This window comes from Hypanus sabinus, chromosome 10 (assembly GCF_030144855.1).
Source record: "Hypanus sabinus isolate sHypSab1 chromosome 10, sHypSab1.hap1, whole genome shotgun sequence".
In the NCBI taxonomy this organism is placed as follows: Eukaryota; Metazoa; Chordata; class Chondrichthyes; order Myliobatiformes; family Dasyatidae; genus Hypanus; species Hypanus sabinus.
This window is the reverse complement of record NC_082715.1, coordinates 129,297,713-129,320,510: the sequence shown is the minus strand read 5'-3', so window position 1 is coordinate 129,320,510 and position 22,798 is coordinate 129,297,713. Positions and strand designations below refer to the sequence as shown.

At 40.5% G+C, this 22,798-nt stretch overlaps 1 pseudogene; it reads left to right on the top strand.

Moving 5' to 3' along the window:
- Positions 1–22,798, top strand: part of LOC132401359 (uncharacterized) — a 91,590-nt pseudogene that overhangs the window by 18,592 nt on the left and 50,200 nt on the right.

Here is a 22,798-nt window from a genome sequence, read left to right as displayed (position 1 = left end):
GAGCAGAGAGCAAGTTTGTAAATCTGGCGGGAGCAAAGGATTTGGGGATTGGTGAGGGTGGAGCACCAGGGGAAGGGTGTGGGACAGGTAGCGGAGAAGGAATGTCAGGGTGGAGGGGGTGGTGTGGGTGCAGGCACACCCGGCCCTGAGACACCAGGCGAGGTCATTTGATTCCAAATGATCATTGTTGATCATTACAGCATGTCTCTTTTGTGCTTCCCACTCCCTCCCCTTTCCCTTTTCCCAACCATGATTTGCCTCTCCCTGCCCTCTTCCCACTCTCAGTCCACAACAGAGACCCATATCAGAATCAGGTTTAACATCATTCACATATGTCATGTTTTTTTTTTGCGGCAGCAGTACAATGCAATACATAAAATTATTACGGTACTATGCAAAAGTCTTAGACACCCTACTTGTATCTATGTTCCTAAGACTTATGCACAGTACTGTATATAAAACTGAGCAACACAGACAGTGTAGATAGTCTATTTTTTCCCCAGGTTGGAAATATCAAATACTGGGATGCATAGGTTTAAGATGAGAAAGGGTTTAAAGGTGGATTTTTTTTTTAACAAAATGGCAGGTACCTGGAAAGCAACATTTAAGAGGAAATTTAAACACCACATGAAATGGGCAGGGAATTGAGAGGTGGAAACCACATGCAGGCAGAGGAAATAAGCTTATATTTGCCGCATGGTCAGCACACAGATGCCGGGCAAATGTTTTGTTTCCGTGCTCTCCTATTCTCTGCTCAGATACACAAGCTGCAGAAATGACCTGATACTGTTGGGTTGTTAGTTCTCCATTCCAAAACTTCCACTCCATCTACAAATTCTACTTTCCCTCCAAGAGCTGTGAGCAGTTTATTGCCATTACTTTTTGCGTTCATGTTTCTAGGATTTTTTTTTTGTTTGAATCGCAGCCAACCTAATTTCCATCAATAGTCTTGTGGTGACAGCATCTCAAATGAGTTTTCCTTTCTCATACACAGCTAGCACAGACTTGATCATTTGATGGAATTTATATTGTCAGTCTTCCAGCTTAATACTGTCTGAAGTGACACAACAAACCACCCAATTGTCAATAATTGCTATGAAGTGTACTGAAAAGAACATCTTGTTTTCTGCATAATGACCACAGGATGTTCCACTGAAATACTTCTGAGTAACTTACACAATTATAATGTTGTGTACAGTAAACTCCCACGTCTAGTAGTATGAATGTAGTCTGCTAATCCGTTTGAGATAATAGTTGAGTGTTAAATATTAAGCAGAACACTAGGATGATGTGCCCTGCTTTTCTTTGAAATAATGCCTTGAGAATGTATGTCCAAGAAGGTTAAGACGAGAAAATCTGTAGATGCTGGAAATCCAAGTTCTGAGGAAGAGTCTCGGCCCAAAACACCAACTGTTTTCTCTTTCTCATACAAGCTGCCTGGCCTGCTGAGTTCCTCCGAGAAGGTTGATGAAGTTTTAATACGTCACCCAAATGGTGGTACCTCATTTGATGCATGAGTAATGTTGGCTTGGATATTGTGCATAAGGACATAAAATTTAGAAACAGGAGTGTAGGTGCTCTGTTATTCATTAGTTGGTGGTTTATCTCTTTTCACCTTGGCACAATTTCCTACATTATCCCCACGACCTTTGACTTCCTTAATATCCAGAAATCTATCCTCTCTGTTCAGTATGAAGCTAATGACTGAGCCAATACAACTCTCTGGAGCAAAGAATCCCAAAAATATTACTGGCCTCTAAGTGAAGAATGTTTTTCCTCAGTTCAGTGCTAAGTCATCTTCTAATTAAGAAAGCATAAACCTTGTCCCGGGACTTCTCATCCTGGATACTCATTCTCCCAGCATTCACCATCTTATGCTTGTAGGTATTGTAAAACCGCAAGTCCAGACTTGAGCGCGGTTTGTTCCCCAATGCTGACAGACTTCTGAGCCAATCACCTCTTTCACACCCCCTTTATGCTGGTGGTGCCAAGTTCCTGTATCCTTATTTCTAACTGTCTTTGTTCTTCCATTATTGTCATTTTAGCATTTGTTTTTGCACTATTTCTTATTGCACTAGAATCTTTATACCATTCACTACTTGCAATCATTGTTACATTTATTTTGTTATTATTATTATTACCATCTATAGTATTTACTCTGACTTTCTGAGAGCAAGGAATTTCATTGTGCTCCCCTGTCTCCTCCCCTCCCCCTCTTCCCCCTCCCCCTCCCCTCTCCCTCTTCCCCCTTTCTCTCTCTCCCTCCCCCACTCCCCCTCTTTCCTCTACTCTGGCTCATAGTTATTTGAGACTCAACTCACTTTGGTGAAGCCATCTACAAACTTGTAGATGGAGTTAGAGCAGAATCTGGCCATGCAGTCTTGAGTTTATTGGGAGTAGAGCAAAGGGCTAAGGACACAGCTTTATGGAGCACAGTGTTAGCGATAATTGTGACAGAGGTGTTGCTACCTGTCGTTACTGGCTGTGGTTCTGTTGATCAGAGAGCCGAGGATCCTGTTGCAAGAATAAATGTTGAGGCCTTGGCCTAGGAGTTTGGAGATGAGTTTGCTTGGAATTTAAAGCATGGAAGGTTGAACTGTAATCAATAAAGAGTATCTAACGTTGGTGTCTTTACTATCCAGATGCTCCAGAGGTGAGTGTAGGGCCAGGGAGATGGTGTTTGGTGTGAATATATTTTGGAGCTAGGAGAATTGGAGTGGGTGTAAGTTGCCTGGGAGGCTGGAGTTAAATGCATTCCATGATCAGCCCTTGAAGCACTTCATGCTGGTGGGTGTCAGAACCACCAGGCAGTAGTCATTAAGGCACATTACTAGTTTTCCTAGGTATCGGCATGATAATAGTCTTCTTAAAGCAGGTGGGAACTTCAGATTGAAGTAGGAAGGGGTTAATAAGATCTCAAATATCCCTGCCAGAGCACAACCTGATTGTTTTTATTTACCAAGATGTGGGCAGGGTGTTGATGTGGGGTGGTATGGTGGACTCACTAGTTGTACCTTTGAGACCACTTAGATAGCAGAGGGAGCGGAGTCTTCAACCACAGGTTGCTTAACTCTCTTCCTAGTAATTAGGGTAATCTGTCATAATTTTGCTGGTCACTCTTTTAATGAGTTCTGACTAACCTTTAAATTCTTGCTCCAGTCGCCAAAGACCTCTTTTGAATTTACGGGAAAATTTAGCATCGTGTATCATACAGAATGAGCATCTTTCCTTTCAAATTTGTGAAGTGCTAATCAAATACATGATTGTTAGCAACCCCAAGGTAATGTTACCACCAAAACTTCCCAAAGTTTATTCAAGTGATAGTGTAAACCAGGTAATTAAACCCAAAGGTGTCATGTTAGAAAGCTCACCCGTGAGGGATGAAAATGAGACTTGTGGGATTGCAAAGACAACTTGAAACAAATAGCTATGCGAGATCGAGGCATGGCTGATGCAGCATGGCCAGGCAACTGACACACAGCAAACTATAGAAACTGACAAAAGATATAAACTGTTAAAAGTGGAATTAGTAGTTAGTATCTCTTCTCTACTTACCAGAAATCCTCAGTGTGAAACCCCTCGAGGAGAGATGATACCGACAAAAGACTTATTGAACTTATGGCTATAATGAGCACCAACTATAGAGAGACAATATTGGTAGAGAATGGGGACCGTGTAACTGGAATTAGTTCTGTTAAATCATACCAAGGGATTTGGTGAGTTAAAACACTTTTACTACTCTGAGTGTATAATGTGTGCATGAAATATTTTCAGCAGTGTTGTAACTAAGAAATATTTGGAAATGACAATGTGATATTGAGTTATTTTGAACTAGAAAGTAGAATGTGTATAAAAACTTGTGGATTGTAGTCCTGTTGTGTACGGGTCAGGTTTTTTTTTTCTGGTGTAAGTATTGTGAATCAACCTTCTGTGGATAACCCATCATTTCATTCAGTGAACCAAGAAGAAAGATGACAAGCCACCCAAGATCGAAGAACCTGCGTGGCAACAAAATGCTTCAAGCCGTAGAGGATTTAACACGGTTGGATATATAATTGGATGTTTCCTAACTAACTAGGGATAGATAAAAAGGCAAATGTTAGTCTGTAAACCTTTAAATAGGGATAACACTAGACCTAATTAGTTAGAGAAATTGGAGTAATAGAGGTTATTCTAATGAATCTCACTGCTTCTAACTAAAAAGGAATTTGGTTTTCATTCAATATCTGAGATTTGGAACCTCAAACAGAATGTTAGAATTTTGAATTGTTCTTACTCATGTAAATATTTTAGATATATTGCTATTTTTTTATAAACAAAACTTACCTCCAGGAATGTGTGTTTTCTGTTCACTGCCTCCTTTCAAAACCTAGAACTTCTGATGGCCTACTAGCACCTAGTATAGTACTATGTAATTAGATTTTCCTCATAAATAGTGTAGTGACCAGTCTCACAAGATCGCACCAGCACTAACAGGTGTTTCACTGCACAGGCAGCTTCCCTCCCCCTTTGAATTTATGCAAGTCCCTTTGCATACAGCTACAGGTTGTACTGTAATGTGTTTGGGGTGTTTAATATATGTGACTCTACAACAGCTGAACTCAGACCTTGGAAAAAGGACAGAGCTATTGTCACTGAAGGATTTCCTAGCTCTGGATATGTTAGAGTTCGAGATATTTCTCTGTGTATCGAAGACCTCCTGAATTCAGGCTCTTCTCTGTGAGAATTCTCATTTGTCATGTCTTTTCTCATCAACACTTCATCGCATGGCCATTTTTTTCTTGTCTAGTTTGGGATTGACAAAGTTTCCAGACTTCTTCATCAGGCAGAATACCCTGATTATGCATTTCCTCATTTGTTGTTTCTTCCACAGGGTTGTCTTCAGGACTGACAGGTAAGTTGCTTTCTACAGTGGATTCCTCTACATCAGGATTCACTTTGGGGTTACAGCGCTGGGTCTGCAACTGGAGTGGTTGTAGGTGGCTGGTTTGGGCTTGGGTTGGAGCCCACAGTTCTTCTGTGTAACTGTTCACAGGTTTCTCAAAGGCTCACTTACAATGTCAAGTCTTGTCTGAGGTAATAAACTTCATCCTTGTAGAAAGCAGAGTCAACTAGATTTTCTTCCTGTTCAGTCTTAGTACTCATCGAGTTCTGTACTTGTGAATGGGGACTGAAGAAAGTTGTTCATCTTCTTCAGAGGGAAGAAATCCACAAGGAAGCAATAGATCCCTGTGGACTCAGACTGGTTCTCAGGACATACCTTGTAGATCACCAGCTTGGCTCACCAGTCTTGCTGAGTTGATTCAGGACTTTCATAAGTCTTTCCTCATGCTTGCCCAAGTCTTTAGAGAACACAGTGATGTCATCAATGAAGACGAGGACTTCCCTCAGCCATGGATTTCTCTACAAGTTGCTGAAATGTGCTTGGTGTGTTTGTAATTCTGTGTGGCACCCTATTGTATTCATAGAATCCAAGAGGACACACACAAAGGCAGTTTTAGGCTTGTTGGCTTCTTCAACTTCTGTCTGGTAGTAACCAGATTTTAGGTCAAAGACTGAAAACCATTTGGATTGGTCAAAGCCATAAAATTCTTCGAACTTTGGGAGTGCATAGGCATCATTAGTTGGCTGTTGGTTTAACTTCCGATAATCTATATATAATTGGACAGCCCCTTTATTTTTTCTCACCACAAGTGGAGAAGAAAAAGGAGATTCAAACTGATCATTCCTATGTTTAGCAGTCCTTGGAGATGCTTCTGAACAGCTTCTCTATCTTCCAGCTGTACAGGTCAAGGTCGGTGTTTGAACGGTGTTTCATCAATAAGGTTGATTCAATGTTTCACTATGTTAGTACATTGAAAATCCAAGTGATGAGGTGAGAAAACCTCAGGGATGCTTCGTAATTTCTGGGTAAATCTCGTCTTCCACTCAGCAGGGATAAGAGAATCACTTAAGTTGAACTCTGGGCTTAACGCTTGAGTGGATTCAGACTCACTGGAAGCTCTATTTGGAGATTCTTTAGGAAGTATGGCTTCTACTGAATTCAGTTCGGCTATAACACACCTGGGAGGAATCATGACGTCATGCACTGTTATTTAGGCAGTCACTACAGGTAAGTGACAATGTTGCTTGTTTTCCAAAGTAACCAGGCAAATCTTTACTGTAAGTCCTGCAGGCAAGGGAGAAGAAAATGGATGCTCCATGACACCACATTTGTCAGGATGTGCCATTCTGACTGTGACTGATCCACACAAGACTAGAGACTGCACAGTTGGAACTTTTCTAGGGTCCTTGCTGGGTACCCTCAGTAGCCCAACGTTTCCCCCGTAGTCTGTCTTTGTCGCATTTGTAAATCTTCCAGCACTTGCTTATAGCCAAACTTGGGAGAGAATTTCTGGCTACTTTTCAGTTTGGAGTTGCATTTATACAGTTCATCAAGGGTATTCAGGCTAACTAACACCACAGTCTGTGAACGTAAAGAGACATCTGGAACAATCAGTGCTCGGGTGGGCACTTCCACATCCACTCCTGTAAAGTCTTTTGGGAATGTAACATTGACTTCTGCATATCACAGATATGGGACAGCTTGTCCATTAGTACACTCAACTTCCAACAAGTTGATGAGAGACTGAGCTGCTAGGTCTGACAATTTGTGATCATTCTAGGATTTAGAGATGGTAGTGACCTTCCATACTGTATCTAATAAACAATTGCATTTTCTACTGGCTAGGCTTATTTGAGCAGTGCACTTTGTACCAACTAATCCTTTGGTAGGTTAGCAGTCTGTCTTCTGGACTTTGTTTCACCGAACAAAATCTTGGAGCTTTTGGGAGATGCTTTGCCAACATCAGTCCCATTTCTCCCGCAGCAGGAACAGTTTCTAGTTTAAATGAGTCTTAGGAGTACCATAATGTGACTCCCACTCACCTTGAGCTCTCTTTTCTTTTCTGCTACTAATGCAGGATTGGGTTCATAGCTGCTAGAACATCTTTGCCACATTTAAAACAGTACAAGGTCTTGACTTGACACTTGGCTGTTTGTCAGTGATTGTGGACTCTCGTTTATCTTTTGTGTTGCCTTTCCTTTTATTGACTTATCACCTGCTGTCTTAGAGCTTGCTTTTACCTTCTACTGTTATTGTAGTTGGTGTAGCTGGTTGACTTTGAACCTCATCAGTTGAGAGATAACTGAAGTTAGCTGTGCTACATCATCTTCTTACAGGCACCTGCAGTCTGAGACTGTATAATAGCACATTGTTTAATGATTCCTAAATGCTGCTTCATGTGTGGTTCTGGAAGCATGCTTGTCTTCCTCGGTGTATAGAAATGTTAATTGCTCAGTGAGTGAACTATATTTTTCTGTTAGCTTCAGTTCTAAGATCAGAGAGCAGTCCCAACATTCCCTACAAAACTGCTTTAAGAGATAGATGCTTGTTAGCTTCAGTTTCTGCAACTCTGCCTCACTTTTACAGTCAGTGTCAATGCTACCTGTAGCCGCTGTAGGCAGACAGTTTCTCACCCGTGTTCTGTCACGTTTATGAACTCCTTTCATGACAAGTTCTCCAACATCACAACTTTTAAACAAAGTAAATCTCATTCAGTCACTTTTCAAAGTCCTTGCAAAAATAATCAGTTCTTCTAGAAAGTCAAATTCAGATCCTTCGAATGAGAAATAAAATTATACATCCAACTGGGTTAAATCCTTCATGTCTTGAAGCATTCCGTTCCCACACTGGTTTTTTGATCTTGGGTGATTCACCATCTTGTTTCTTGGTTTGTTGCATGAAATGATGAAATGAAAGTTGATTCACTACAGGATATAACAGGATTACAATCCATAAGTTCTTGTACACATCCTATTTTCTACTTCAAAATAGCTCAATATCACATTGTCATTTCCAAATAGTTACAGCACTACTGAAAATATTTCATGCACAGTTATACACTCGGAACAGAAAAGGTATTTTAACTCACTAAATCCCTTGGTATGATTTAACGGAACTAATTCCAGTTACACGGTCCCCAGTCTCTACCAATATTGTCTCTCTATAGTTGGTGTTCATTATAGCCATAAGTTCAATAAGTCTTTTGTCGATATCATCTCTCTTCAAGGGGTTTCACACCCAGTTACACGGTAGAGATCTTGGAAGCATTGTTTTAGTTTTAAGGTGGATAATATGTTTATTATTACGAATTTTATTTATCAGTAACTATCAAATGGAAGGCTAATTGCTCCAGTGTTATTTGTGAAGCAGCATACACGATTGGTACACTTACCATCCAATTCACTAAGTAATAGTTTTTAACTCTTCATTTTAAATTGTTGGAGAACTCAGAAGATTGAAGAATTTAATTATTTCAAATTCTGTTACAGAAATGGCAGCTATATATTGAAAGGCAACCTCTGCGATTTTATGATAGAGAATTGCTTCCTCATTTGGTCTTTATTTTGAAACGATTAGCTGAGTTTGTAGGTATGAAATGTTTTATTTTGCATTCTCCCTTCCCATTACATTATTCTCCTTTTTCTGCGTCATGACCATTTTGACAATTTACTATAAATGTATGCATTTTATAAGAATTATTTGCTATATTTCAGGATGTTCTCCAATGGATTTTGTGCTGGTACCAAATGTTACAATGGCCATGAATATTGTCGTAAGGAATCAGGATCTGAAGAAGGGGGATATAGTATACATGCTAAATGTGACCTATGGTATGTACATCAGGTTTCAAAATCCTACTTTTCACAAACAAAGTATCTTTTACAATTTATTCAATCCAAAATTCCTTAGTAGTTTCAAGCTCCTGCAGCATATTTAATGGGAGACCATTAGAAGTGCCCTGGAAATGAAAGGAACCCATGCTAGTCTGATGAAAAGTGGTGTAAGAGCACAGTCCACCTTCCCAAAGAAAGAAGGAGAAATCAAACCCACAATTGTCATTGTCATTAGAATAGATCAAATGGTTCTTTATTGATTCAGGCGTCGTGATTGAGTGTCAATGGCAAGGCCAGCATTTATTGCTCATCTCTAACTGTCCTTGAAAGTGTGGTGAACCAATGACCTGAAATATCTCTCCACTGCGTACAACTCATGAGAAGTGTGGTTTAATACTTCCAAATGCCTGATGTGTTGAATGTTCGCTGCAGTTAAACACAGAACAGTCTACTGACATGCTCTCTCTCTCTTGATAGCTGAAAATTAAGTCAACACGTCCAAAGGGCTAGGGCATAGACTTAACACCAGAGAGACAATCTTGTTTTCTCAAATCAATGTTGTATGGCAAATAGGTTTATAAGAAATATTAATATCACTTTGTAGTCATATGGTCGCCATGTAACATGCACACATGAATTAGGAGCAGGAGAAGGCAACTCAGGCTTGTCCATCATTTAATAAGATCATGATGATCTGATTGTATCTGTTTGTCTGTTCATCTATCTTAACTTTTCATCCCCTTGCTTCTTACAGCCTTGCTCTGTCTGAAAGAAGTTTGAGGTCTCTGTTTCAACCACACTTTGAGGAAGACAATTCAACAGACTCATGATTCCTTAACAAGGGGGAAAAAATCTCATCTTTGCCTTAACTGGGTGACCCCATTTTTTTAAATTAGTGATGACACCCTAGTTATAGATTCTCCTACAAGGGGAAAGCATCCTCTTCATATCCACCCTGTCAAATTCTGTTTTGATCTTGTATGTTTCAAGCAACTTCCTAATTTTTCTTCAAATTTTGGGAAAATCCAAGACAAGGTTTTCCGGACTTTCTGTGCAAGATTAAAAGTTCATTCCAAGCATTAAATTCTAAGCAGTAAATCCTTGAACAACATCCTTTAATTTAGGAGACAAAATCTCCACACAATATGTCAGACTCACCTGATTGATGCATAATCTTGTGACTTTCCCTGACACTAAATGATAAAGTTCTATTAGATATTCTAATTACTTGCTACACTTGCATGCAAACCTTTAGTAAATCATACACCAGGACATCCAGGGCTATCTACATCTCAGAACTTTACAATCTCTCATCAGTCAGATCATGTGTTTCATTTATTTTTCACCTCAGGTCAGGCAGTTTTGCAAATTGCTCCCTATCTGTATCCCTTTGTAGCCTCCTTTTGACCTTCTCAAGTGGATATTCCTATCCCTCTTTGTATTATTAGTCAAACTATATTTGCAAAACAAACCTTGAATGGAAATTAGATGCTTCATCTAAAAAGCCAATTTGTATTTGTCTTCCAAACAACTATAGGTTGCTATCAATATGGAGATGAATGAATTTATCATTATGCAGAAACATCATAGCAATTTTAGCCAAGTGATAGTGGTGCAGTTATGAGAGTTGCCAATATGCAGCTGCAGTGACCACTGTTCAATTCTGGGTGCTGTCTCATGTGCAGATTCTCCCAATGACCATGTGGGTTTCCTCCCAATGCTCTGATTTCTTCCCTGTCCCAAACTAAGGATAATTGGTTGCTGTTAAATTGCCTCTTACATGGATGGGTAGCTGGTAGGATTGTGAGAAAGAACAGGTCACAGGGAATAAATGAAAGAGTGGAATTAACAGAAATCCTATGAGACAAAATAGACTTAATAGGCTGAATAGCCCTCTTCTGTTTCATGAGCAAATATGAAAAATAGGTACAAATGTTACTGTCAGTGATGTGCTATATTTTTAATCATAGGAGTCTGGCATCAGGCATGCAGTTTACATACCTATCCAATGTAGTTGACTGAGATAACTAAGGCCTTAATATTGATGATGTTGGACTGGAAAAGGACACTGACGTTGGCTTGCTTATCCTCCAACGAATATGGAGCTCTTTTCCAAAAGCTGGCCTGGAAAAAGATTACTGGATGGACAGAAGGAATGATTCAAGGAGATGCTCAAAGCCTCCTTGAAGAAATGCAATATCTCCACAGGCTACTAAGAATGTCTTGCCCACAACTGCTCAGATGGACAAGGAGTATTTGAGATGATATTAAGACCTATACAGTTGCCCAATGTAAATGGTTGAAGGAGCACACACAAAACAATCTGCCCCATTTGTGACACCTCCACAGGGCTCAGTAGTCATTTCAAAACCCACTAAACTGGAATAGAATTATGTTGATTTCAATCCCAAAAGACTGCCTAAAAAGAAAAAGGCTTTTTAAAAAATATATTGTTATTTATGACACCAGTTCACTGCTTTTCCATGGGATTGTTTCATATGACTGTACTTGTTCAATAGCTGTGATTAAACCATCAAATGTATTGTTTCAATCTAACAAGCCCTTAAGAAATTCTGTTAGAAGGTTATTGACTTAAAGTGTGACATTTTCCCTTTCCATTTCTGCTGCCTGACCTGTTGAATATTTCCAGTTTTTTCTGCTTTTACTTCCCCCTTTTAACAATGTATTGGCCACTCCAAAATAAACTGGATATGAAAGATTAACATTTATAGGTGTAAGTTATCATTCCTTCAGGTCTAAGTTGTTGGAATGTTAAAGTTAAATGTTTTTTTTGTTCTTTCATCTGCAATTTTCCTTTCTATATTTAAATACTTCACAGTTTTTAATTTGATTAATTAAAATAACACATTGTGATCATTGGTCTGGAAACCAAACTATGGTTTGTTTATATTATGCTGAGTACTTAACTTTTTTGGACTCCATAGGTGCTGTGAAGAAACTCCTCAGGCATGTTTGTGAAGAACAAGGGGCCACACTGCAGGAGGAATGTCTGGAGTTTCCACTATCAGGGCCTGGTCAGGTGTGGCTGTCAGAACAGTTTTATAGAAGCAATTTCTGTTTGCCCTCTTATAATCTTTGATACAGCACTATTTCATTGTGGCTTTTGTTTGCTTTCATTACTTTCAATATGTAACAGAAAAAAGCAAGTGGAAATCATTCTTGTTCAACTGCATCTGTTGTAGTGTAAATAATCTTGAATGTAGCAAAGATGCTTTGCAGTGGCAGAAAGAAAATGTCATAGGTATTTGGTGACTAAAGGCTTGGTCAACCGCTATTTCATGAGATAACGTACCATGATGTTACTGTCTGTTGGACAGTACAATCTGTTGGAGTTTTTCAAGGATGTAACCAGGAAGGTAGACGGGGGAGATCCAGTGGATGTAGTGTACCTCGATTTTCAAAAGGCATTTGATAAGGTCCCACATAGGAGATTGGTGGGTAAAATCAAAGCTCAGGGCATCGGGGGGAAGACATTGACATGGATAGAAAGCTGGTTGGCAGATAGAAAGCAAAGGGTAGTGGTGAATGGGTGTTTCTCGGAATGGCAGGTGGTGACTAGTGGGGTGCCACAGGGCTCAGTATTGGAACCACAGCTGTTTACAATTTCCGCCAACGATTTAGATGAAGGCATAGAAAATAACATCAGCAAATTTGCTGATGATACTAAGCTGGGTGGCAGTGTGACATGTGATGAGGATGTTAGGAGAATTCAGGGTGACTTGGATAGGCTGGGTGAGTGGGCAGATACTTGGCAGATGGCGTTTAATGTGAATAAGTGTGAGGTTATCCACTTTGGGAGTAAGAACAGGAAGGCAGATTATTATCTGAACGGTGTAGAGTTAGGTAAGGGAGAAATACAAAGAGATCTAGGAGTCCATGTTCATCAGTCAATGAAGGTGAATGAGCAAGTGCAGCAGGCAGTGAAGAAAGCTAATGGAATGTTGGCCTTTATTACAAAGGGAATTGAGTACAAGAGCAAAGAAATCCTCTTGCATTTGTACAGAGCCCTGGTGAGACCACACCTGGAGTATTGTGTACAGTTTTGTTCTCCAAGGTTAAGGAAGGATATCCTGGCTATAGAGGAAGTGCAGCGTAGATTCACAAGGTTAATTCCTGGGATGTCAGGACTGTTTATGCAGAGAGGTTAGAGAGACTGGGCTTGTACATGCTGGAATTAAGGAGATTGAGAGGGGATCTGATTGAAACATATAAGATTATTAAGGGATTGGACAAGATAGAGGCAGGAAATATGTTCCAGATGCTGGGAGAGTCCAGTACCAGAGGGCATGGTTTGAGAATAAGGGGTAGGTCATTTAGGACAGAGTTAAGCAAAAACTTCTTCTCCCAGAGAGTTGTAGGGGTCTGGAATGCACTGCCTCGGAAGGCAGTGGAGGCCAATTCTCTGGATGCTTTCAAGAAGGAGCTAGATAGGTATCTTATGGATAGGGGAATCAAGGGATATGGGGACAAGGCAGGAACCGGGTATCGATAGTAGATGATCAGCCATGATCTCAGAATGGCGGTGTAGGCTCAAATGGTCTACTTCTGCACCTATTGTCTATTGTCTATTGTTATCTTCAATGGGTTGCCTGTTGGCAGTCAGAACAGCTATTCACCACAGTAATCAAGGTGAGCAATAAATGTTGTCAATGATGCACATGTACCATAAATAACTAAACAAATTATACATGGTCAAATAGTTGAAGGAATGGTTGCCAGTGTTGGGCTAATAAGAACTAAATGGTAAGGAGCTGGAATCAAAGGATTAGAACATGCCAAAGAGAGATGTTATGGACGTGATGGGAGGCGAGGACCTCGATACAATAGCTATCACTAAAGAGGTAGTGCTGAGCAAACTTGTGGACCTGAAGACAGACAAGTCTCTAGTCCTGATAGAATGCATCCCAGGGTACTGAAAGAAATGGCAGAGGCTTTGGTGATAATTTACCAAAATTCTGAGGACTCTGGGCAAGTCCCGGCAGATTGGAAGAAGGCGAATGTTATGCCACTGTTCAAAAAAAAGGATGTAAGCAAAAGGTAGGTAACTATAAGTCAATTAGTTTCAGCATCTGTGGTTGGGATCATGCTTGAAGCTATCATTAAAGGAGAAATAGCGAGGCATCTGGAAAGAAATGGATCCATCAGGCAGATGCAGCACAGATACAGCAAAGGCAGGTCCTGTTTGACAATCTTACTGGAGCTCCTTGAGGATATAACGAGTGCAGTCAATAGAGGGGAACAGATGAATGTTATTTACTTGGATTTCCAGAAGCTGCTTGATAAGGTGCTGCATAAAAGGCTTATCCACAAGATGATGTATTCGCATGGATAGAGGATTGGTTAACTAATAGACAGCAGAGAGTTGGGATACAGGGGTGTTACTTTGATGGGCAATCAGTGGTGAGTGATGTACCGCAGGGGTCAGAACAGAGCCCACAACTGTCAACGATATACATTAGTGTTTTGGAAGAGGGGAGTGTGTTTACTGTATCTAAGTTTGCTGATGATACTAAATTGATTGGAAAAGCAAAATGTGCAGAAGATAAAGAGAGCCTGCAGAGAGATACAGATAGGTTAAGTGAGTGGGTGGGAGTCTGGCAGATGGAATGCAATGTTGGTAAATGCAAGGTTGTCCACTTTGCGAGGAAAAATGAAAGATTATTATTTAAATGGTTAAAAAAAATTGCAGCATGCTGCTGTGCAGAGGGACTTGGGAGTGCTTGTGCATGAATCACAAAAGATTGGTTTGCAGGTGCAGCAGGCAATCAAGAAGACAAATGAAATGTTGACCTTCATTGCTAGAGGATTGAATTTAAGAGCAGGGAGGTTATGCTACAACTGTACAGGATACTGGTGAGGCCACACCTGGATACTGCGTCCATGTCTGTCCTCCTTACTTGAGGAAGGATATACTGGCTTTGGAGGCAATGCAGAGAAGGTTCAACAGGTTGATTCCAGAGAAGATGGGGTTAGGCTATGAAGAGAGATTAAGTTGCCTAGGGCTGTTCTCACTGGAATTCAGAAGAATGAGAGAAGATCTTATAGAAATAAATAAAATTATGTAAAGGATAGATAAGATAGAGGCAGGAAAATTATTTCCACTGGTAGGTGAGACTAGAACTAGGGGGCATAACCTCAAGATTTGGGAGAGTAGATTTAGGATGGAGATGAGGAGGAACTGCTTTTCCCAGAGGGTGGTGAATCTGTGGAATTCTCTGCTCAATGAAGCAGTGGAGGCTAACTCAGTAAAAATATTTAACACAAGGTTGAGTAGATTTTTTAGATTAGGGGAATTAAGGGTTATGGGGAAAAGGCAGGCAGGTGGAGATGAATCCATGGCCAGATCAGCCATCATCTTATTGAATGGCAGAGCTGGCTCGACAGGACAGATAGACGACTCCTGCTCCCATTTCTTATGTTCTTAAAGTGTAGGTATAAGGTTGGATAAAGTCATGGAGACATAACAGAAGAAACATTAAACTTTCTGTTCATTTGCCTTCAAGATTTATTGATATTAGTTTAGATTTTAATATTTAATAACTTAAAGCACTTAAAATCTGTTCTGCTTGCAACTGACAGCTTTTGCACGAAATAATTAAAGATAAGCTTTACTTGTCATGTGTGCTAGTCTTCCGGTGCCAACGTAGCATGCCCACAACTTACTAACCTTAGTCTGGAAGTCTTTAGAACGTGGGAGAAAACCAGCCCAGCCAGAGGAACCCCATATGGTGGTGGCAAGGATGTACAAATTCCTTACTGACCGCAGTGGGAATTGACGCCAGTTGGTGATCACCAGCACTAACCATTATGTTACCGTGCTGCATACAGCAAAAGTAGGAATCCTGAATTTCGATCCAAACCCAAGTACTGACATTTTTTTCCCATCCTAACCATTGTCAGCTTTGTATTGTACCTGACCTCCATTATAAATCCACTTATCCTGATCTATACCCCATTCTGACCCTTCACAAGTACATGATGTTTGCCTCTCTCTGCCTCCCACCCCATTGTATATGGCTCTTTCCCTGTGTCTCTTTTTTGCCCTGCATGACCAGACCTAAATTTAAGTGGTTCCTCACTGTAGACAGCTGGCTGGTTTAAAGTACAAATTGCTGATACAGTAATAGTTGTAACATCAGGCATCAACCGTGGAGAAAAAAGCTGAACTTATAGACAGGCAAGTCTCGTTTCATGTTAGTTTCACTTTTCCAGGGAGCTACGAGTAAGAGTGGCAATTTGTAAAAAGGCAAATCTAATGGATTGGCTAATTGGAGGGCACTTTAGCTGATAAAAGGAAGGCGAGTAGCCACTTGGAGAGTGGACCATGTAAGAATAGGGAACTGAGGCTCTGGCTCAAAAGGCTTTGGCAAGGGGGCCCAGGTGATGAGCAGAGTGGCTTTAACATTCCTGTGAATCTATGACTTAATGTAGACAAAATGACAGCCAGGACAGTGGAGTGCTCCAGCAAAATGTGAGAAGTCAAGGAACATCACAGTCCCTGTGATGACTACATCTGTGGGAAGCACACCCAGCTGCAGCTGAAGGAACCGGAGCTGGAGTTGGATATAGTCAGGTTTAATCTGGGATTCTGAGAATATCATAGATTAGAGTTTTAGTGAGGTGCAGGCTACCAATAGAATGGTAGGAAAAGTAAGGAGAGCAGGCAGACAGAGAAGGGCGCCCTCACAACACATTCACCCTCACGATTGTTGGGGAGGTGTGTGGGGTGGGGGGAGATGACCTTTCAGTAGCTGGGTCGGTGGCACAATGCCCAGCTCTGAAGCAAAGAAGGGAAGGGTGAAATCAGGCGATGACAGGAACCCGATAGTTAGGGGCGCTGGCAGGCATTCTGTGGCCATGGTCAGCATAATTTGTTGCCTCCCTGGTGCCAAGTTCAAGGATGTCACACAGCAGGAACGGGACATTCTGAGAGAAAAAGGAAAGTGGCCAAAGGCTGTGTCTGTGCACTTACAAATAATATAGGCAGGAGCAAGGATGATGGCCTGAAAAGTGATTTTGGGAAGCTGGGTAGAAGGTTTTAAAAGCAGAAATTTTTAAAAAAAAGGTGGAGAGAGTGCAGAAGAGATTTACTGGGACGCTGCCTGGTTTAGAAGGTATGAGCTATGAGGAAATGTTGGACAAACTTAGGCTGTTCTTCGTAGAGCCTCAGAGACTGAGGGGAGACCTGGCAGAGGTTTTTAAAATTATGAGGGACATAGTTAGGGTTGTGAGTCAAAATCTTTTCCCCCCAGGGTAGAAATGTCAAACACTTTTAAGGTTAGAGGGATGAAATTTAAAAGGTGGCATGAGAAGCAGGTTTTATTTTATGTAGCGAGTGGTAAATGCTTAGGATAGTTACCAGGACCAGTAGTGGAATCAGGCGGTCTGGTAGAATTTAAGAGGCTTTTAGATAGACACATGAAATTGGAGGGATATGGATGTTACACAGGAAGATATTTAGTTTAAATTCAAATCAAGATCAGCACAACATCATGGGCAAACTAGACTGTCCAATGTTTCATGTCAATGATCTTTCATTAGAACTAGGATAAGTTAGAAAGCAAACGTACTTTCAGTTGTGGTGAAGGGGTAAGGTTAACAAAGAGATAGATATTGAATCACACAAATGGAGGTTGTGCAGTTGACCTACCAGAGTGGATGCAAATGAACAATCCTGGAACTACAAGATACTAAAAACTGCATTTGATATGTTGAGAATGCTGTAAATACTCAGATCACGTGGAAAGAAAAAAAAAACTGAGCTAATGTCACAAGTTGATCTTTCATCAGAACTGGTTGATTGAGTTTTGAGGTAGATTAAAAAAAATGGTTAAAGGGGCATCTGTTAGAGGTGTTCAAAATTGAACGATTTTATTAGAGTAATGAAGGAAACCAAAGTGGGCTAAAAGCTAGGGGTGTAAATAATTTGCAAAATAGTTAGAATTGATTTTACTCCTGACTGTTGAAATCTGGACAGCACAAACTGGCGATGGAATCAATTTCCTCTGGAGCTTCCAAGAAACAACTGGACTTTCTTGAAAATGACTAATGGGGAAGGACTTGGATTTGGGCCTAAACAAGATGTCCCGTTCAAAGAACCAGTAGAGGTTTAAGAATGGTAGAGAATGGATTATTGAACCTGTACCTCATACTTCCTGTACAAAAGTGTTCAGCTATACACTAACCCTGGATGGTAGGAGAATTACGGTATAATTGATAAGTACTTGAGAGAGAGTAGATCATAGGGAAACAAGTGGGGAAGAGGGGATGGTGAGATTGCAAATTGGGCTTTGCAGGTTACATAATTCTCCTTCTAGCACAAGAGAAAATATGGATGGAGTAGCTTGCTTCTTCTGGATTCTGAGATTTAAACATAAGGATTGGCTGTTCTTTTCCCCATAAATAAAAATTGGCAATGGACCACAAGTGTGAAGATTCTGTTGAAACACAAGTATTTTGTGGAAGTAGAAATCCATCCTCTGTCACACAACACAACATAGCAGCATGTGTTTATCTTGACTTGCCCCAATCAAACAGAATTTTAAAAGTAACAAAAGCCACAATTATGTTAATTCAGCATATGCGACCAAAGTTGTATTTCTGCTCCATAGTAGAATATGGCTTTGAGTCTGAGCCCAACAGGACTTAACTGGGTATTGAACTTGAGCCATACCAGTTGTATGCTGGAACATTTTTTTTTAAGCTTGGCTAAGCCCCACCTCTGTCCAGTACCCGATCCAGATCAGATCAGAAGATCATATGCAGAGAGCTACAATACTCATGGAATTTGAAATGGAATGAAAGCAAGCAGTTGTGTTTAAGAACCATAGAACACAGTACAGCACAGTACAGGCCCTTCAGCCCTCCATGTTGTGCCGACCCATATAATTCTTTAAAAAAAAGTACTAAACCCACACTACCCCATAACCCTCCATTTTTCTTTCATCCATGTGCCTGTCCAAGAGGCTCTTAAATACCCCTAATGTTTTAGCCTCCACCACTATCCCTGGCAAGTCATTCCAGGCACTCACAACCCTCTGTGTAAAAAAACTTACCCCTGATGTCTCCCCTAAACTTCCCTCCCTTAATTTTGTACATATGCCCTCTGGTGTTTAGATTGGGTCTAGACTCTAGGATAGTTACAGCAGGAATAGCTTGGGCCAGGTAGCTCTCAAATTATTTATTTTATCTATTTACAGTGCCTATAAAAATATTCATCCCCCTTGAAAGCTTCCATGATTTATTGTTTTACACCATTGAATCGCAGTGGATTTGATTTGGCTTTATTTGACACTGATCAACAGAAAAGGACTCTTCCATGTCAAAGTGAAATCAAATCTCTACAAAGTGATCTAAATTAATTACAAATATAAAACACAAAATAATTGATTGTGTAAAAATTCACCCCCTTCAAGTCAGTATTTAATAGATGCGCCTTTGGCAGCAATTACAGCCTTGAGTCTGTGTGGATAGGTCTCCATCAGCTTTGCACATCTGGACACTGCAATTTTTCCCCATTCTTATTTACAAAGCTGCTCAAGCTCTGTCAGATTGCATGGGGATTGTTAGTGAACAGCCCTTTTCAAGTCCAGCCACAAACTCTCAATTGGATGAGGTCTGGACTCTGAGTTGGCCACTCCAAGACATTAACTTTGCTTTTTTTAACCATTCCTGCATAGCTTTGGCTTTATGCTTGGGGTCATTGTCTTGCTGGAAAACAAGTCGCAGTTCTCTTGCAGACTGCACCAGGTTTTCCTCCATTTTACCCTCTACCTTCACAAACTTTCCAGGGCCTGCTGCAGTGAAGCATCCCCACAGCTTGATGCAGCCACCACCGTGCTTCACGGTAGGGATGATGTGTTTTTGATGATCTGCGGTGTTCAGCTTACACCAAACACAGCATTTAGTCTGATGCCCAAAAAGCTCGATTTTGATTTCATCAGACCATAGAACCTTCTTCCAGCTGACTTCAGAGTCTCCCAGATGCCTTCTGGGAATCTCTAGTTGAGATTTCATGTGACTTTTCTTCAACAGTGGCTTGCTCTTTGCCACTCTCCCATAAAGCTGCAACTAGTGAAACACCAGGGCAACAGTTGTTGTATGCGCAGTCTCTCCCACCTCAGCCACTGAAGCTTGCAACTCCTCCAGAGTTGTCATAGGTCTCCCTCACTAGTCCCCTTATTGAATGGTCACTCAGTTGTTGAGGATGGTCTGCTCTAAGCTGTGTCATATTCTTTCCATTCCCTGATAATTGACTTAACTATACTCCAAGGGATATCCAGTGACTTGGAAATTTTCTTGCATCCATCTCCTGACTTGTGCTTTTCAATAAACTTTTCACAGAGTTGCTTGGAGTGTTCTTCTGTCTTCACAGTGTAGTTTTTGCCAGGATACTGACTCACCAGCAGTCGGACCTTCCAGACACAGGTGTATTTTTACTCCAATCAACTGAAACACCGCGACTGCACACAGGTGATCTCCATTTAACTAATTATGTGACTTCTAAACCCAACTGGCTGCACCAGCGATGATTTGGTGTCATATTAAAGGAGTGAATACTAATGCAATCAATTATTTTGTGTTATATATTTGTAATTAATTTAGATCACTTTGTAGAGATCTGCTTTCACTTTGACACAAATGAGTCTTTTTCTGTTGATCAGTGTCCAAAAAAGCCAAACTAAATCCACAGTGATTTAATGTTGTAAAACAATAATACTTAAAAACTTCCAAGGGGCAGGATACTTTTTATAGGTACTGTACTTATCGAGATACAGCACAGAATAGGCCCATTGAGCTATGCCACCCAGCAATCCCATGATTTAACCCTAGCCTAACCACAAGGCAGTTTACAATGACCAATCGACCAACCAATCAGTATGTCTTTGAACTGTGGGAAGAAGCCCATGTGGTGACGGGGGAACATACAAAATCCTTTCAGGCAGCAGTGGGAATTGAACCCAGGTTGCCTGTACTATAAAGTCTTGTGCTAACCACTACGCTACCATGCCACACTATAATTTTAATAGCAAGTCTCACACTATAGGATAAAATTTCCCATTCAATTAACACTTGGTTAAGATATTTGTATTAATACAACATTTGCATTACTTTTCTGCTGCTTGAAACAATATTGTAAAATGATCAGAAATGTATTGCAGTCTTGCTAAAAGTTAGTTAAGCTTCATCTGAGTGTGCAGATTACCTTCAATGAATAGAAAGGTGAGATCTGAAGCTTCCAAGGTGTGGATTCTAAGAATCCACAGGATGTGAAATGTAGAGATTAGAATTAAGCTGGGGATTGCTGCGATCAAGCCTTTCATCAGCACAATATGTTTGGGGATATGGTTGGGACAGTGGAATTTGAGATTGAGAGGTGGAAAGAAACATGCATTGAGGGGAGGGACAGCAATTTTTGGAATTGGAAAAGCACCTTTTGCCTCTATATTTGGATGAGTTTGTTGCTGTAGCATCTTGTGTTGTTTTCTCTGTATACAGGCAACATTGAAGCCGATCACTTCAATACAAACCAGTTTTGGAGATACTAATCACAAAATCTTTTTTGTGCGGGCAAATAAATGAGCATGTTTGAGGCATTAGAAAAGACAAAGCAAGGTGGCCTCTTTTGATTTACATGTACACATCACTCACTGTATTGTAGGCCTAGTTATGAATATGTACGAAACTTAAATAGTTCAATACCACTTCTTTCCATCTATAAATTGTGGTAAGTTTTACTGTTAATTGAACTTGCCTGGTCATTAGATTTATTGACAATGTACACATTGTGAAATTTGGAGTAAGAGAATTCAATAACAATGTTTTCCTCTTCAGATCATTAAAAAAGTGGAGGAGTCTTTGCAGCCAGGGACAAAATTGGCTGTGTTTGATCACATTCCTAGCAATGCCCCATTCATAAATCCACTGGAGGCAATCATCAATATCTGCCGACAAAGGTAAACTACAAAGAAGTCAAATAATGTAATGCATTAAGTTATGTACATTTCTTCAAGGGAGAAATTGAGCTGCCAAAACTTAGGTGTAAGATAAGTTGTATTACCCCTTAGCTCAAACCCTCCCATCACTGGTGAGTTCACCGAGTGATGTCAACCATTAGAGGGCAAACAGATTACAATAGCTGTCAGCAAAATCTTACAACTAGTAAACTCAAATGTTCAAAGGAAGTTGGTTGGGTGGAGGGGTTGTAGCAGAGGACAGAATCACTTTTTAATGTCTGGTTCTATTCGCAATTATTTTTTTAATTCTTATACTCCTAAGTGATTCTGGAGAAATAGCAAGCCCAAGACAAAGAAAGGGCAATTTTTACAAAAAGACATTGTACTCTTTAAAGGTAAAACTAAGTCTAAAGTGAATTTCAAAAAAAAAAGCTACATAAAAGTAAAAGTTGCAGATACTTAAAATCTAAATAAAAACAGAAAACCCAGATTACTCAGCAGGTAAGGCCGCATCTCTGGGGAGATGTGATAGATATAACATTTCAGATGTTTCTGACAGGTGAAACTGGGATGATTATGGGATAAACCATAAACTGGATTGTCTGGTCAATGCGTATGTGGGAGCAGCTAGAAGAAATGTGGGAGTTGCAAAATGCAGAGCAGGAAGCCATGCCCAGCAACTGAGGCTCAGCATGTCCTCCACTCCTAATACCCATTCAACAGTATATTTTACCACCTTTAAGAGATTTCATCACTAGACAGATCTTCCTCTTTCATCATTTCTCAGTGACTGCTGGCTTCATGACCCTCTGATCCACTCTTCCTTTCCCACCAGCCATCCCACTGTGGCACTTTCACTTGCAACTCTTGTCCTATATAGTCTCCTTTTCTCACAGCCCTGGGATCCAAACAGTCTTTCCGAGTGAAGTAGTGATTCATCTGCATTTCTTCCAATCTGGTGCGCAGCGTTCAGTGTTCGCAATTTGGTCTCCTCTACATTGAAGGAACTGTTTTGCCTAACACCTGTGTTCAGTCTGCAGGTTTAATATGACCATCAGTGATAATGGCTCAGCTTTTTTTTCCCTTTTTTACCCCTTGCCACT